This window comes from Brachyhypopomus gauderio, chromosome 10, assembly GCF_052324685.1.
Source record: "Brachyhypopomus gauderio isolate BG-103 chromosome 10, BGAUD_0.2, whole genome shotgun sequence".
Lineage (NCBI taxonomy): Eukaryota > Metazoa > Chordata > Actinopteri > Gymnotiformes > Hypopomidae > Brachyhypopomus > Brachyhypopomus gauderio.
In genome coordinates, this window is record NC_135220.1 from 21247872 (window position 1) to 21266776 (window position 18905).

The window sequence follows — 18905 nt, forward strand, 5'->3', positions numbered from 1 at the left end:
CATGAACAAACACACGGGAAGCAAGTAACGGCCATACATGAACATGAAGTCTAACAGAACATACATGTATTGCCAGGCATGATATCACGTTAGAGAACACGGAGACCAAACATGAACTGAAAACCTAAAACACTACGAACCTGAAAATGGAACAGAGACTTTAACCATACACAAACACGAAGCTAATCAAAACCACGAATCATAGATAAGGCGTGAATACCGTGCACACCCAACTAGGAAATAAAGAAACGACAATGATCCCCGAAGGTATAGTCTGGACATAGGCTATATATACACACCAACTAGGAGATAAAGAAACGACAATGATCCCTGAAGGTATAGTCTGGACTAGGGCTGCCACAAACGATTATTTTAATAGTCGACTAATCACCAATTAATTTTTACGATTAGTCGACTAGTCGGATTGTACGTTAATTGAATATAAAACATACAGCTTATCACACTAGAATGCAACTGCTATTATATAACCATCATTAGATTTCAGCTATAACTAAAAATAAAAACAATTAAGATCATAGTTCATTAAACCTTTAATGAAATATGCAGCTTGTTGCAACAAACAATTATTAAAATAAGGATAAGGCACTGCCTTAAAAAACACAAAAATAAATAGGCCTACATTAATAAAGAATTTTTTTTTAGGTTTTTCTTTCTTTCATTAGTCTCTGGCATCAAACTTCGCTACATTTAAATCAAATTAGGTAGGGACCTGAAACTAAGGAGTTATTCACAAAAATAAAGTTTTGGTCTCACTGACGTTACAGAAAATACACGAATGCGTGCTAAGGCTAATTAAACCAATCGCCATCACTAATGTTAACTTTTACAGTTACCACGATAAGCAGGGTTGCCAACTCTCACGCATTGAGAGTGAGACACACGCATTTGACCGTCTTCACACGCTCACACACCACACATCCGATATCTCACGCCGGAAAAAAAGTTGGCAACCCTGCGATAAGTAAGTACTAAGTTAACGCTCTGTTTATGGTAACTTTAGCAGCTAACGAGCAATTTAGATTACAGAGATGACGGTCCCTATTCATCGTTGTCACAAGTAGTCACAACATGCTTCAGGTACGTGGTTGTGCTGCCGTGGAAGGCAAGTTCTGCCTTGCAGATATTGCACGCGTTTCGGAACCCGACTACGGAAAATGATCCCGCACTTTTGAGTTCCGTAGCCGGATAGCCACGATACCAGAACCTGTCTGTATCAGGGTTCTTGCAGGTTTCAGTGAGTTAAATTTAAGACTTTTTTAAGACCTTTTAAGACCATTCTCAGTGAAATTTAAGACCAACACAACATATTACCACAAACAATCCAATGATCCCAGATACTCTTAAAACATTTTATTTTGATTAATTTAGTTACAGGATTACATTAATTCAATATTAAAACAGATAATCAAAATAGTAACATTCTCAACCCAAGCAACCTTACCAACACAACACTAGCATATCTACATACAACCTCACCCTACATATCTCTGAGTTCTTCCTTTTCAGTACCAATCTCAGCATTTGACTTGGAAAGGAGCTGAGCCATCTTGGATCCAGCCTTGCCCTCAGCTTCTTCTGCAAGAGAATCTGCCACTCTAGCAAGACAAGTGGATACGTCTTCCAAGCTTTTCTTCCTTTTCTTAAGGTCCTCTAAAGACTGCTCAGTCAGCTCTCTTTTCTGGCTCTGGGATTCCTTTTCTTTCCTGATTCATTCCTGATCCATAAAGAGTCAGTATTTTGACCGTGCTGCACCCACAGATGCTAATAGTTCCTTGGTGAGGGGAACCTGTGACACCTCCATGCATTGTGACAGTCACATATGAGTCTGTGTGTGCCAGTTGTGTCCTCTTGCATGTTTTCTGCCTCCACCTCCTTGTTGGAAAATAAGAAATAAAAAGATAGACGTACACCATCAAATTAAATAATCATACACACATTATACATTTAACAACATGTAGACTCAGCCTATCTTCAAGTATGTCTAAGGCATGGTTTGACCAAAATCCTCACACCCTGCAGCTGATAAAATTTATTAAATGTTACATTTTGGTTAAATTACTGAAATAAATGAAATTATAAAATTAACTAATTAAATAAAGGCTCAGAATTTTCTTTCCCCAGGCCATCTGTATCTTAAAACACACAAAACTTTTTTAACCCCCTACCTTCTTTTCTATTTATTATCCCGATGAAACCAACTTACTTTGTCTAGCCATGCTGAATATGAATTTGAATGTTAACATTGAAAACGTTGGGACACTACCTGTTTTTACCCTATGTATATATGCCCACTAAAAGGCAATACATCAGTACAATGTAAATAAAACCATGTGCAATCCATGAAACAGAGCATGGGACAGTGGAACATGTTTCAAAACATGACATAACCCATCTACAGGGCATAGTTGTTGTTTTTTTTACATTTTACATGATTTAACACAGTAAATATATTTTTATTTCCTCTAGCTGGGATTTAGCATGCATTGAAACATTTCTCTAAGTCAATGCCATGGACAGTACATGGTTCTGAGATGTTTTTGTATTGTAGCCTAATTGTATAATAAATGGTTAACACATTGAAAAGAAGACTGTGGAGCATAAGTAAGGATCACTTACTTTGATAAATTTTGGTAGATCCTGCGCTGTTTCATGGCCCATGAAATGAGAGCCCATGTACCTCGATTGCACATATCCATTGCTCCAGAACCGAACATGAAGATCCAGCTGTTTGGATTTTGTGGTTGAATTAAAGCTTTCATCGAACATTAACACATACGGCCCGGTAAGAGCGTATCAACTCTCTCTTGATGAAGTCTGCCAAGCCAAATTTAGCTATATATGCGATTTGTTTAGCCCACACGAAAACTTTTTCGCGATATTCGAACCAGGGAACATTGCCGTCACTCTATCCCAGGGGTACTCAACTGGCGGACCGCGGTCCGGATCCGGACCCGAACGCAGTCCTGTCCGGACCCAATCTCATTCCTGATTAACTGGATACGGACCAAAACAAAACCGTAGCATTTATTTCAGGGCTATTGAAAAAACACTCCGTCACGAGTGTTCCGTTTGCCACCCCCGCGCAACAACTTACGTTCGCCACCCCGCTCAACAACAAGCCTGCCTGGTTGACGCTTCGCGAAAATGACGTAATCGCTGTGGCTCCGCGTGTGCGCGAGTGTCTCGCGCGCTGTCGGTTCGAGAGGTCGTGCATCTCTCGAATTTTGTAACTTTGCGCCGCGCTTCAGCGCAATGAACAAAGTCACGTTTTCAGGGTTCATACACCTTTATAAGGTGGAATTAAAGCACTTGTACGTCACTTTCAAGGTCCATTTCAATATTTCCCAGCATGTTAAACATAATTAAGTTAAATATTTATACATATACTCGAAATAATTCGCTTTTTATCACATTATTTAATGGTTGTTTATTTAAAAAACGCCCAATCTTCACGTCTTCACGTTCTCTCATGTTTCGTCCTGGAATTACAAGAGGCTCGTATTTGTTAACCTAATACAAGAGAACTATTCAGTCAGACAGCTATTTGTTGTGAAACCAAGTAGTTACAATTTCAAGCATTTTAAAGTACTTTAACCTAAATTCCAGCACTTTTCAAACCTGAAACATATAGCAACATTAAAATTGGTCAGGTAAATGTTCATTTACCTGACCAATGTTCATTTACCCCCCCCGCTCAACAACTTACGTTCGCCACCCCCGCCGCACCGGACCTCAGGGCACAGGTATCTGCCAAAATTGGACCGCGGACAAATTTAGTTGAGTACGCCTGCTCTATCCTAATGTAGCCCGAATATCATTAGCCGAAGCACTAGTGATACTGCGGTGGAGTCCGGCGGGACCCGGCACTGACGATAGCGAAGACGGCGGGGATGAGGCACAAAATTGCGTGAAGGCTTTTCGTAGCAAGGGCCGTTTCCTGCCTGCGGTTATTATGGGTTTTGTAGTTTAATTAACACGTACCAACACCTGTAGCCCCGCACAAACACAGACAACACAGAACTGACTTCCGGACGTTTCGATTAAACTACACTTTTCTAAAATTAACTAAGGTAAAATTTTAAGACCTGACTAAATTAAATTTAAGACCTTGGATGAAAATCTGGCTGTTTTTTAAGTCTTTTAAGGCCTTAAATTTAAAGTTTTGAATTTCAGACATTTTAAGACTTTTTAAGACCCCGCGGGAACCCTGTGTATAACGTCCTGGGATGTCGTCAACTGTCTACCCCGGTTTCCACTAAACTGCGCATGTGCGTCAAGGACAGAAACGCAGACGCAGCAGTGGAAACTGTCGCAGCAGTTTGGAGAGGAAAAAAAACGACGCATCGACTAATAAATTAGTCGTCGACTATTTTAGTAGACGACATAGTCGTGACTAGTCGACTAATCATGGCAGCCCTAGTCTGGACATATACACACCAACTAGGAGATAAAGAAACGACAATGATCCCTGAAGGTATAGTCTGGACATATACACACCAACTAGGAGCTAAAAAAACGACAATGATCCCTCAAAGTATAGTCTGGACATAGGCAATACACACACACACTTGTAAAACTTGACGAGCTAACACGGAACAGCTGAAACAGAGGGGCGTAACAAGAACGAGGAAAACATAAAAACGACGAGACTAGAAGGGGGCGGAGCCAGACGTGACAAGTACAAGCTAGAAATCGCTATACGTTCTTATACGTGCTATGCCTACCCCGCTCTGCTGCAATTCATCACGGGTAATGTCGTGCGGAAGCCAGTATGTTATTAACTAGCCAGTATGTTAACTATTCTCATGCGGACACTACGTTGCCCACAATGCATTGCGCACACAACGTCAAAACCATTTCTGTCTGGTGATGCATGATTTAAGTGGCACCAGGGAGAATGCAGGAGGGAGGAAATTTCTCTTGTTGCGTTTCAAAAGAGAAAACAGATGTCACTCAGTTTTCAATGGAAACAAATTCCAACGTTCATTTACAGTGATGTCTACCGTTCATGACACATAATGTGAACTAATTCACGTTCAAGTTATTAAAAAATGTGTTTTGTTCAGTTCAACCTTCACGAAAAAATGAGCGTGTTCAATGAACGCTGTGAATAGTGAATTTACTTGAGTTTCTCTTTTAACAACTTCCGCCCTGTCCTGCCTCTCTTTTTCGCGCAACTCATTTGAGACGTAGATTTGACTTATTACTGCCTCTTTGTTATTACCTTTTGGGAAGAAAAAAATATCGAGATATATATCGTATATCGCCATTCAGCTAAAAAATATCGAGATATTATTTTTGCTCCATATCGCCCAGCCTTACTCGAATGGCCTCCAGTCACCAGATCTCAATCCAATAGAGCACCTTGGGGATGTGGTGGAACGGGAGATTCGCATCATGGATGTGCAGCCGACAAATCTGCAGCAACTGTGTGATGCTATCATGTCAATATGGACCAGACTCTCTGAAGAATGTTTCCAGTACCTTGTTGAATCTATGCCATGAAGGATTAAGGCAGTGAAGGCAAAAGGGGGTCCAACCCAGTACTAGCAAGGTTTACCTAATAAAGTAGCCGGTGAGTGTATGTGAATTATTGAGTAACTACATGAAAACTAATATGAAAACAATGCATCTACAACAGGGATGTCAAAGTCAAATACACCGAGGGCCAAAAAACCAAATTTGCTACAAGCCGAGGGCCGGACTGATTCAATGTTTATTAAAACATATTGAAATGATTGCACATAGCCTATTGAACCAAGACCTAACACAGTGTATATTATTTAATGCTTAGATGAAAGAGAGATTATAGGACGGCATATTCCAAAAAAAGTGATTTACGACTTTGACCTCTAGTTGACCCCGCCCCTTACCCCCCCCCCCCCTCACCCTCCACCCCCTCCCCCCTCCCCCCCCACACTCCCCCTCCGCCCCTCCACCCCCCTCCCCCCCACACTCCCCCTCCGCCCCTCCACCCCAACTCATGACATCATCATCGCATCAATCAACGTCAAGACGACCAAAGAGTATTAAGTTGTGCTTTGATATTTTGCTTGATAAGGTTAATTAAAACATTATTTTGATCTTCTTTGATGTTGACTCTCCGGAGCAGTATAACCCTAGACACCTGCGACACACACACACACACACACACACACACACATAAACAAACACGTGCACATACCCCTAGTCCACACAGACCAGCGCTAAAAGATAGGAGGATCTCAGATACACACAAACACACACCCTGAACAGAACAGGAGGATCTCAGACACACACACACACCCTGAACAGAACAGGAGGATCTCAGACACACACACACACACACACACCCACTCCCCTGAACAGAACAGCGCACACACACACCCCTAGTCACACACACCCACTCCCCTGAACAGAACAGCACACACACACACACACACACACACATACATACCCCCTAGTAACACAGAACCGCGCATGTGCACACAAATATGCTTACTTTGAGTAACTTCAAACAGTTAACAAAACTCTGATGAACCAATGAGGAGGCATTCTCAACACACCAATCCGGGGTGCGTGTTTAGAGCGCGAGCATTTAAAGAGAGAGAGGGGGAACGTTTCCTTGAGGAGCCAACATGCATTCGACTGTGGTATTGTCCATACAAACCATTTTTTTCCTGAGTGAGGCCCCATACTGACTTGAAGTAACTCTGAGGGTCCTCGGCACGCAGAGTTGACCTCGTCACCTTTCCCTCAATTAATTAACTCAGGTCTCCCCACACACACACACACACACATACACACACACACACACACACACACACACATACCGATGCACTCGCACATGACCTTGACTCACGCTGTAGGGAAACCTCCGTCCACTGCCCGCGACACACACACACACACACACACACACACACACACGCCCCCTAGTCACACACTCCCCTAGTCACACAGAACAGCGCACACACAAATATGCCTACTTCAAAGTAGCGTATTTCAAACAATTAACAAACTCTGATGAACCAATGAAGAATCATTCTCAACCGAGTTAAACCACACTGTATAAACATTAAAATTACCTCTTTTAAAATTTTATGTAGAGAACTTGTTAAACTATCAAGTTTATAATGACAATCTTAAAACAATGTAAATATATGTAAAAGATTAATACATTGTTTTATTCACTGTTTTTTCTGAAAACATGGAACTCAGATTTCAGTCTCCCTATATCAAAGAAACTGCCATAACTTTTTATCAAATGTTGGAATATCTCCTCAGGAATCACCCGACTCTTTTAAAACATATCCTTTCTAAAGTCTGCAGGAGCCTATGATACATGTTGGGTCATAGTGCTTAATATCCGTTATGTGAAGCTCCACTGTGTAGCAGAGTTTCAGGGAACTTCCTGAAGACTTATGAAAGGCCGTCCTTTAACAGTAAATGTGGGTTTATCAATAAATGTGACAAACCCATAGAAAGTTGCAAAAAAAAAAAAAAAAAAAAAAAAAAACACTGGACCGAGGCATGAATTGTGCACCAGTTTAACACCAAGTTTAATCTATGTGCATAGCAGTTCACAAAAATTGCTTCTGGGGCAATTTCTTTAACTTTATCTTAAAGTCCTTTAGCGGGAGCCATGACAGTAGTCACAATGTACATCACATTTTTACATCACAAAGTGCTGCATCTGTTATTTTAAAACACCAAAGACAGATTGGACATTTTGTCGTTCTGAAATATAAAACATCCACAAATCATTACTAAGTTTGGGCCTGCGGTATTTACATAACAAATTATCAGACTGTTGTGCATGACATGAAAATGTCAGTTGTCTTATCTACTCGCCAGTCAAAAATGTAAGCAGATGGAACTTCATCTTTGATTTCATTAAGGCCAGAGGCTGTAATAGCAGAGCCTACAGTTGTAAATAACTCTGAATGTAGTTGGACATGCCAGAAAACAGAGGATGACTGGAGTGGTTAAGACATCATCGTACACGGATATTCTCTGTAATTGCCCTTGTTAGTAGATTCTACCCTCATTACAACCTCTAAAAGTGAGCTGTTTACAGTCGACCAGTGAAGGACATCGAGATCTGGATAGTTGCTATTTTGTGCTGTTAAATCTTTATCTTTTGGTCCCTTAATATGTAGCCCATCATCAATCACACGTTCTACTGTGACTCTACATAGGAAACCTGACCATGAACATGAGCTCACGTTCCTTGTTTTTCTATTGAGTTTTGCATATCTAGTCAAAATTAACCAAACCCTCCAAACACACCTTTCACCAAACAATATGTAACTGAGATGATTGCGGCCAAACATTCTCTTCGTTTAAGGTAAGACACTACAGGTGAATAGGGTAAAAATGTCATCTAGCAATCACTATGAAACTTACCACATTGATTATTGACATTAAGAGAATTACAAGTTTTCTGAAATGTTGTGTGTAAATATGCAACTTAGGCGTTATCTAATTAAATATATGTTCATTTGCATTTATTTCAAAAACAGAAATCTAAACAATGCATAAAGTCAGGTTCAAAATTCTTGTTTTGAGATTCTCAATATCTCTTTATTACTTTATAAATCAGAAAAAACTGTTTACTTACTCTCAATCTAATCATATCATTAGAGCATCCCCAACAATAAAAGGACAAACAACAGCAAAACAGAGCAATGTAATGACTAAGTTTAACTTCAATAAAACGCAATCACAGCGCACACACTGCAACCTGTAGAACTTTTACCTTAGATTGTTGTATGTCTGTCCTGCACAATAGTTCCCCAGTCCTGTTTACAACCTAGTCATCCATCCCTGCTCCATATGTATGTCCCTCACACATTTCCTCATGATGTCTTTTCAAGCTTTTTAGCTGTGCTCAGGTTTGCACTTGTGTTTCACACTGGCAGACGTGTCAGATGCGACAACCTCTGCTTTTGATATTCTGAGTATATCAGGTTCATTACATTGACAGTAAGACTTATCTGATCATATCAGGTTCATTACATTGACAGTAAGACTGATCTGATCATATCAGCTTCATTACATTGACAGTAAGACTGATCTGCAGCCACAACCTCTCCATATCAGTCATCATAGCAGAGACACCTTCACTAAAGGTAGAAATGGTCATACCTGCTGCTGCCTCAACCCTGCATTTACCAATAAAATTAAATGTATAGGATATCACTACCTGTTCATCTCCTCACGTTTAATTGGTGTATTTATTTTTTACTTTTACATAACATAGGTATGAGTTTAAAACCTTTAGTCACAAAACATTGTATTCATTCACTTTTATTAATATTTTGTCCATTCTACCACTAAAGAAAAATCTGTAGGGTAAAACTGACATTATTTAAATGTCATTATATAAAACTGTCTCTATCTCAACCCTGTCCCATACCTGTATTATTTTTGTAAACCTGCATGTCCCAAGACGCGTATATGTATATACAGGTTTGCGGTACCCATCTCTTTCACACAGACTGCACTCTTAAAACAAACTGCTGCAAAATCCGTGGTCTGATATTAATTTTAAGCCCTGTGCCTACACAATTAGGACAAATTAATCCACTAATTAGTTCAAACGCGCTTTGCTGTGCGGCGCATTTGGTCCGACCTGCTATCTAAAGTCTAAATGCGTGTAAGCATTTCATTATCTAATTGATTTTTGCACGTTTCACCTTGCTTCTTCTCGCAAGTGACAATTGTTGTCTTTTCTGAGAAGCTGTTAAAAGCAATACTTTCGGCGTTTTTATATTATAAAGATACTGAAATGCTAAACCAGAAAGTGTGACCGCATGTGACCACGTGACGCTCTCAGGTTTCACATTCTCAGAAATCGACACGGCCAACGAGATGTCAAGCTTGCGTTTAAATCACCCTTTTATTCTTTCACGATCTATTGCCGTTAGAAAGGAAATGATCATATTTGGAGCAGATGTACTCGTGTAGGAGAGAGAGAGAGAGTTTTACAACGATACCCATGATGATGACAGGTAGATAACTGGAGCGGCGGTTCATGCTCCGTAAGAACGCTAACTTTTCGTGAACTTATGAAAAATCTACAGGCGCATCCAGATAAAGTGTAGATAAATAAACACTTTATTGTTTATTTTGCACATTTTCTTTCCATCAGCTTGAAATAAGACATGTTACGGAATCAAAATAGCCTAAAACCTCAAAATTGACCGGCGCATGATAAAACTATGTATTTGCCTGCCGTGTCTCGCCATAAGCACCTCTAATAATCATGTTCCCGGTCGTAACAGGAGAGTTAAAATATTGCGCTCCGGACACGTCCAACAGGGAGGAGACCCAGGTCACGTGGGAGAGATTATATCTCTCAGATGTCCTGGGAACACCTCGACACCCCCCCCCCAGAAGAGCTAGAAGAGGTGGCTGGGGAAAGGGAAACCTGGGCCTCTTTGCTCAGGCTACTGCCCCCGCGACCAGGGCCCCAGATAAGAGGATGAGAATGGGGGGATGGATGTATCCTGAATTTTGAACTAAATGAATGCTGTGTGATGCTGTTTAATTCTCTACATAAGGAATGCCAAAACATGGCCCACATTTGCATTTTACACCTGAGAATATCCCTCTGCAATCTTCACTAAAATGAAGCGACTTAAGAAGTCAATATTTACATTTTTCTACAGTATATACAAACAGTATAGTAAATAATAAATAAAATGAGCTGGAGTTTATGAGTTTATATTCCATATATGCCCCATGAACCGAGCTTGAATTCCTCCAAATGCCGGGGTATGCTTTTAAAACTATGTTCTTTGTCAAAGTGATGAAAAGCTTCAGATGATCTTCCAATCATTATATATTACACTGCACAAATTCATTCCTACTGTGCAATAAATGTGTAAATATTCCAGATAACAACTGAACTGAAAAGTCTGAAGTGTAGTACTGAACCCCAAATATGCGCAATGTCCGAGGGGTTAAACGTGTTGTGCTTCTATGGGGGAAAACGTCACGCTAGTTGATGACAACCTGTGAGAACTTGTTCTTTGAACACTTGCACGTCCGGTACATTGTTTTGGAAGAATATAGTTATGTACATATAATATTAAATATCTGCAGAACTTTTTTCAAGATATTTTGGATATTTTACCTGTGCTTACCTCGCAGTTGCCTTTGAACTGCGGTTATCTATTACACTTTAGGTCTAAACTCATATCCATACTGTTTAAAAGGTTTTTGAAGTAACGTAATGTTTTGTACTACATTTTCCATATGACTTGTGCAGTTTAATGAAGTTTATATATAGGCTACTTTGCACTTCACTTGCCCGGCTGAAGACCTCTGTCTAAACCTCCTGTTTCTCTATAAAATCTGCACAATTAGGGGAGACCGGGTATGTTTGTAACACTTTTTGCTTCCAGTATGGAAAACACAATATGTATTAGTTAAACAATATACAAGACTCGTGTGGCTTAATGAAATGTGGGAGTGATAGAATTTATAATTATTTTATAACTGTGGGGTATTTTTCTTGTCCAGAATCAACCAGCTTTTTGCTGCCATGGTTCTATGGTGTAACTATTTTGCACTTCACTGCACATCAACATTTTTCTCAACTAGTTTTCAACAAGTGTATCAACCACTTTGCAAACATTAATCTGTTTCTTTGTTGAAAGTTTTACTACACAAATGTCTATTATATACACACACAGACAAAGCACATGATCGATTTTTACAGCATTGTTGCTCTTAGGCATGAGAACCAACAGTTTACTAATAGACACATGGGGTGTTTCGTTAGAATCTACACACAACTGGGCCAAATGATGCCAATCATGCGACGTTGTTGTTTTGACAACATTCATTTGATTCTTGAAATTTTGTAAACGTTTAACATCATCAGCGTTCATGTTATTAAAAAGTGTAAAATCATCCACACTATCGCCAATACAATTATACAACCTTTTTGAGTGATTTATGACCCTTGAGTGACATGTTTGATTGACAGGTCACCCCCACAACAGGGGCAAGTCTGGGCATATCCTACCCATTTCCACCCAACCACCCCTTGATTTATGACATCTTTGAGTGACATGTTTGATTGACAGGCTATCCCCCACAAGGGGAGGTCTGGGGGTACGCCCCCCACAGTTCACATCCCCTGCCACACCACACCTGTTGGTGCATGACGCCTTGACGTCTATGTCACACAGTTTAGTCAATCAGACACGAGACATTTAAATATGTAGATGTTGTATATAGTATTTAAACACTGCAGTTTATGTGGCTACAGCATTTTAAAATGTCTGCTGTGTGTGGATCAGGCTCTTTTTAGAGATTCAACAGTTACGCCAAGATTTAGTTCTAGTGGTGAAACCAATTTGTTTTTAGCGCCAAGGAAGAGACGGTATACCAAAGCATTTGGTCAAATACCTCGCGACCACTTTAGGGATGTTAAAATTAATCTGTTTGATTCTCTGGCTTATGACGTTTGTGGGGTGGTCAAAGAGGATCACAGCCTACCCGAAAGTGCGTTAAAAGAAACACAACTCCACATCGTGGGCACACAACATCAAGACAAGGCCAACATGCAGGCCAACGTGTTTGAGGATTTTCATCCAGCAGACCAGCCGGATGCCTGTGAGCGTGTGTGGTATAGAAACTACAGAGGCCCGTGCTTTGAATATACGGAGATCGGCACCGGTCGTAGGTTTGTGGACTACAGCTATGATGAATCAGCTATGGACAACACGGGACCGGACAATAGTATGTTGGCTCTTGGATATGTGAATATGGCCTCCCCATCGGATGAGCAAGTCGATGTTCCAGAAGACACAATCACACATGAGCAGCCCGATGATGTGGACAGCCGAGTGTGTACTACGGCGTTGAAACTGATAAAGTCTGCCGTTGTTGCAATCCTACAACACATCATAGATCGCAAGTTGAAGGAGATGTGTCTCGGTTGTGAGGTGAATCACCCCAGCCAGCGTCGACACACGTGTCTCTTTGAGCCGGATATCTTCTTTTTTGAAAAATACTATAAAGATATAACACAGTCACTGTTCATACCCGAGTTAAGAGAAGCCATAGCGGGTCTTCTAAAGTGTTTTGGAATACATCTGGCTCTTCAAAAAGTGCAAGGATGTGCTGAAACCGTTGTCTGTGAATTGCGGAGCGAGCCGTACATTGTGGAAAAGCTGCAGGAGCTAAGGAAAAGTCTGGTTGATCAAACATCCGAACAATTCGTCTCTGACGCCGTTGACCATTGGGAAGGCGGTTCAAAGACTCGTGGTGCTGTTTAAGTCGAAAATGGGTCTGGCTTGTGTACGACAGAGTTTGTCAGAACGTGTGATGAAACATCGTGTGTACTACGAATTGACACATTTGTTGTATAATTGTATTGGCGATAGTGTGGATGATTTTACACTTTTTAATAACATGAACGCTGATGATGTTAAACGTTTACAAAATTTCAAGAATCAAATGAATGTTGTCAAAACAACAACGTCGCATGATTGGCATCATTTGGCCCAGTTGTGTGTAGATTCTAACGAAACACCCCATGTGTCTATTAGTAAACTGTTGGTTCTCATGCCTAAGAGCAACAATGCTGTAAAAATCGATCATGTGCTTTGTCTGTGTGTGTATATAATAGACATTTGTGTAGTAAAACTTTCAACAAAGAAACAGATTAATGTTTGCAAAGTGGTTGATACACTTGTTGAAAACTAGTTGAGAAAAATGTTGATGTGCAGTGAAGTGCAAAATAGTTACACCATAGAACCATGGCAGCAAAAAGCTGGTTGATTCTGGACAAGAAAAATACCCCACAGTTATAAAATAATTATAAATTCTATCACTCCCACATTTCATTAAGCCACACGAGTCTTGTATATTGTTTAACTAATACATATTGTGTTTTCCATACTGGAAGCAAAAAGTGTTACAAACATACCCGGTCTCCCCTAATTGTGCAGATTTTATAGAGAAACAGGAGGTTTAGACAGAGGTCTTCAGCCGGGCAAGTGAAGTGCAAAGTAGCCTATATATAAACTTCATTAAACTGCACAAGTCATATGGAAAATGTAGTACAAAACATTACGTTACTTCAAAAACCTTTTAAACAGTATGGATATGAGTTTAGACCTAAAGTGTAATAGATAACCGCAGTTCAAAGGCAACTGCGAGGTAAGCACAGGTAAAATATCCAAAATATCTTGAAAAAAGTTCTGCAGATATTTAATATTATATGTACATAACTATATTCTTCCAAAACAATGTACCGGACGTGCAAGTGTTCAAAGAACAAGTTCTCACAGGTTGTCATCAACTAGCGTGACGTTTTCCCCCATAGAAGCACAACACGTTTAACCCCTCGGACATTGCGCATATTTGGGGTTCAGTACTACACTTCAGACTTTTCAGTTCAGTTGTTATCTGGAATATTTACACATTTATTGCACAGTAGGAATGAATTTGTGCAGTGTAATATATAATGATTGGAAGATCATCTGAAGCTTTTCATCACTTTGACAAAGAACATAGTTTTAAAAGCATACCCCGGCATTTGGAGGAATTCAAGCTCGGTTCATGGGGCATATATGGAATATAAACTCATAAACTCCAGCTCATTTTATTTATTATTTACTATACTGTTTGTATATACTGTAGAAAAATGTAAATATTGACTTCTTAAGTCGCTTCATTTTAGTGAAGATTGCAGAGGGATATTCTCAGGTGTAAAATGCAAATGTGGGCCATGTTTTGGCATTCCTTATGTAGAGAATTAAACAGCATCACACAGCATTCATTTAGTTCAAAATTCAGGATACATCCATCCCCCCATTCTCATCCTCTTATCTGGGGCCCTGGTCGCGGGGGCAGTAGCCTGAGCAAAGAGGCCCAGGTTTCCCTTTCCCCAGCCACCTCTTCTAGCTCTTCTGGGGGGGGGTGTCGAGGTGTTCCCAGGACATCTGAGAGATATAATCTCTCCCACGTGACCTGGGTCTCCTCCCTGTTGGACGTGTCCGGAGCGCAATATTTTAACTCTCCTGTTACGACCGGGAACATGATTATTAGAGGTGCTTATGGCGAGACACGGCAGGCAAATACATAGTTTTATCATACGCCGGTCAATTTTGAGGTTTTAGGCTATTTTGATTCCGTAACATGTCTTATTTCAAGCTGATGGAAAGAAAATGTGCAAAATAAACATTAAAGTGTTTATTTATCTACACTTTATCTGGATGCGCCTGTAGATTTTTCATAAGTTCACGAAAAGTTAGCGTTCTTACGGAGCATGAACCGCCGCTCCAGTTATCTACCTGTCATCATCATGGGTATCGTTGTAAAACTCTCTCTCTCTCTCCTACACGAGTACATCTGCTCCAAATATGATCATTTCCTTTCTAACGGCAATAGATCGTGAAAGAATAAAAGGGTGATTTAAACGCAAGCTTGACATCTCGTTGGCCGTGTCGATTTCTGAGAATGTGAAACCTGAGAGCGTCACGTGGTCACATGCGGTCACACTTTCTGGTTTAGCATTTCAGTATCTTTATAATATAAAAACGCCGAAAGTATTGCTTTTAACAGCTTCTCAGAAAAGACAACAATTGTCACTTGCGAGAAGAAGCAAGGTGAAACGTGCAAAAATCAATTAGATAATGAAATGCTTACACGCATTTAGACTTTAGATAGCAGGTCGGACCAAATGCGCCGCACAGCAAAGCGCGTTTGAACTAATTAGTGGATTAATTTGTCCTAATTGTGTAGGCACAGGGCTTAAAATTAATATCAGACCACGGATTTTGCAGCAGTTTGTTTTAAGAGTGCAGTCTGTGTGAAAGAGATGGGTACCGCAAACCTGTATATACATATACGCGTCTTGGGACATGCAGGTTTACAAAAATAATACAGGTATGGGACAGGGTTGAGATAGAGACAGTTTTATATAATGACATTTAAATAATGTCAGTTTTACCCTACAGATTTTTCTTTAGTGGTAGAATGGACAAAATATTAATAAAAGTGAATGAATACAATGTTTTGTGACTAAAGGTTTTAAACTCATACCTATGTTATGTAAAAGTAAAAAATAAATACACCAATTAAACGTGAGGAGATGAACAGGTAGTGATATCCTATACATTTAATTTTATTGGTAAATGCAGGGTTGAGGCAGCAGCAGGTATGACCATTTCTACCTTTAGTGAAGGTGTCTCTGCTATGATGACTGATATGGAGAGGTTGTGGCTGCAGATCAGTCTTACTGTCAATGTAATGAAGCTGATATGATCAGATCAGTCTTACTGTCAATGTAATGAACCTGATATGATCAGATAAGTCTTACTGTCAATGTAATGAACCTGATATACTCAGAATATCAAAAGCAGAGGTTGTCGCATCTGACACGTCTGCCAGTGTGAAACACAAGTGCAAACCTGAGCACAGCTAAAAAGCTGAAAAGACATCATGAGGAAATGTGTGAGGGACATACATATGGAGCAGGGATGGATGACTAGGTTGTAAACAGGACTGGGGAACTATTGTGCAGGACAGACATACAACAATCTAAGGTAAAAGTTCTACAGGTTGCAGTGTGTGCGCTGTGATTGCGTTTTATTGAAGTTAAACTTAGTCATTACATTGCTCTGTTTTGCTGTTGTTTGTCCTTTTATTGTTGGGGATGCTCTAATGATATGATTAGATTGAGAGTAAGTAAACAGTTTTTTCTGATTTATAAAGTAATAAAGAGATATTGAGAATCTCAAAACAAGAATTTTGAACCTGACTTTATGCATTGTTTAGATTTCTGTTTTTGAAATAAATGCAAATGAACATATATTTAATTAGATAACGCCTAAGTTGCATATTTACACACAACATTTCAGAAAACTTGTAATTCTCTTAATGTCAATAATCAATGTGGTAAGTTTCATAGTGATTGCTAGATGACATTTTTACCCTATTCACCTGTAGTGTCTTACCTTAAACGAAGAGAATGTTTGGCCGCAATCATCTCAGTTACATATTGTTTGGTGAAAGGTGTGTTTGGAGGGTTTGGTTAATTTTGACTAGATATGCAAAACTCAATAGAAAAACAAGGAACGTGAGCTCATGTTCATGGTCAGGTTTCCTATGTAGAGTCACAGTAGAACGTGTGATTGATGATGGGCTACATATTAAGGGACCAAAAGATAAAGATTTAACAGCACAAAATAGCAACTATCCAGATCTCGATGTCCTTCACTGGTCGACTGTAAACAGCTCACTTTTAGAGGTTGTAATGAGGGTAGAATCTACTAACAAGGGCAATTACAGAGAATATCCGTGTACGATGATGTCTTAACCACTCCAGTCATCCTCTGTTTTCTGGCATGTCCAACTACATTCAGAGTTATTTACAACTGTAGGCTCTGCTATTACAGCCTCTGGCCTTAATGAAATCAAAGATGAAGTTCCATCTGCTTACATTTTTGACTGGCGAGTAGATAAGACAACTGACATTTTCATGTCATGCACAACAGTCTGATAATTTGTTATGTAAATACCGCAGGCCCAAACTTAGTAATGATTTGTGGATGTTTTATATTTCAGAACGACAAAATGTCCAATCTGTCTTTGGTGTTTTAAAATAACAGATGCAGCACTTTGTGATGTAAAAATGTGATGTACATTGTGACTACTGTCATGGCTCCCGCTAAAGGACTTTAAGATAAAGTTAAAGAAATTGCCCCAGAAGCAATTTTTGTGAACTGCTATGCACATAGATTAAACTTGGTGTTAAACTGGTGCACAATTCATGCCTCGGTCCAGTGTTTTTTTTTTTTTTTTTTTTTTTTTTGCAACTTTCTATGGGTTTGTCACATTTATTGATAAACCCACATTTACTGTTAAAGGACGGCCTTTCATAAGTCTTCAGGAAGTTCCCTGAAACTCTGCTACACAGTGGAGCTTCACATAACGGATATTAAGCACTATGACCCAACATGTATCATAGGCTCCTGCAGACTTTAGAAAGGATATGTTTTAAAAGAGTCGGGTGATTCCTGAGGAGATATTCCAACATTTGATAAAAAGTTATGGCAGTTTCTTTGATATAGGGAGACTGAAATCTGAGTTCCATGTTTTCAGAAAAAACAGTGAATAAAACAATGTATTAATCTTTTACATATATTTACATTGTTTTAAGATTGTCATTATAAACTTGATAGTTTAACAAGTTCTCTACATAAAATTTTAAAAGAGGTAATTTTAATGTTTATACAGTGTGGTTTAACTCGGTTGAGAATGATTCTTCATTGGTTCATCAGAGTTTGTTAATTGTTTGAAATACGCTACTTTGAAGTAGGCATATTTGTGTGTGCGCTGTTCTGTGTGACTAGGGGAGTGTGTGACTAGGGGGCGTGTGTGTGTGTGTGTGTGTGTGTGTGTGTGTGTGTCGCGGGCAGTGGACGGAGGTTTCCCTACAGCGTGAGTCAAGGTCATGTGCGAGTGCATCGGTATGTGTGTGTGTGTGTGTGTGTGTGTGTGTATGTGTGTGTGTGTGTGTGTGGGGAGACCTGAGTTAATTAATTGAGGGAAAGGTGACGAGGTCAACTCTGCGTGCCGAGGACCCTCAGAGTTACTTCAAGTCAGTATGGGGCCTCACTCAGGAAAAAAATGGTTTGTATGGACAATACCACAGTCGAATGCATGTTGGCTCCTCAAGGAAACGTTCCCCCTCTCTCTCTTTAAATGCTCGCGCTCTAAACACGCACCCCGGATTGGTGTGTTGAGAATGCCTCCTCATTGGTTCATCAGAGTTTTGTTAACTGTTTGAAGTTACTCAAAGTAAGCATATTTGTGTGCACATGCGCGGTTCTGTGTTACTAGGGGGTATGTATGTGTGTGTGTGTGTGTGTGTGTGT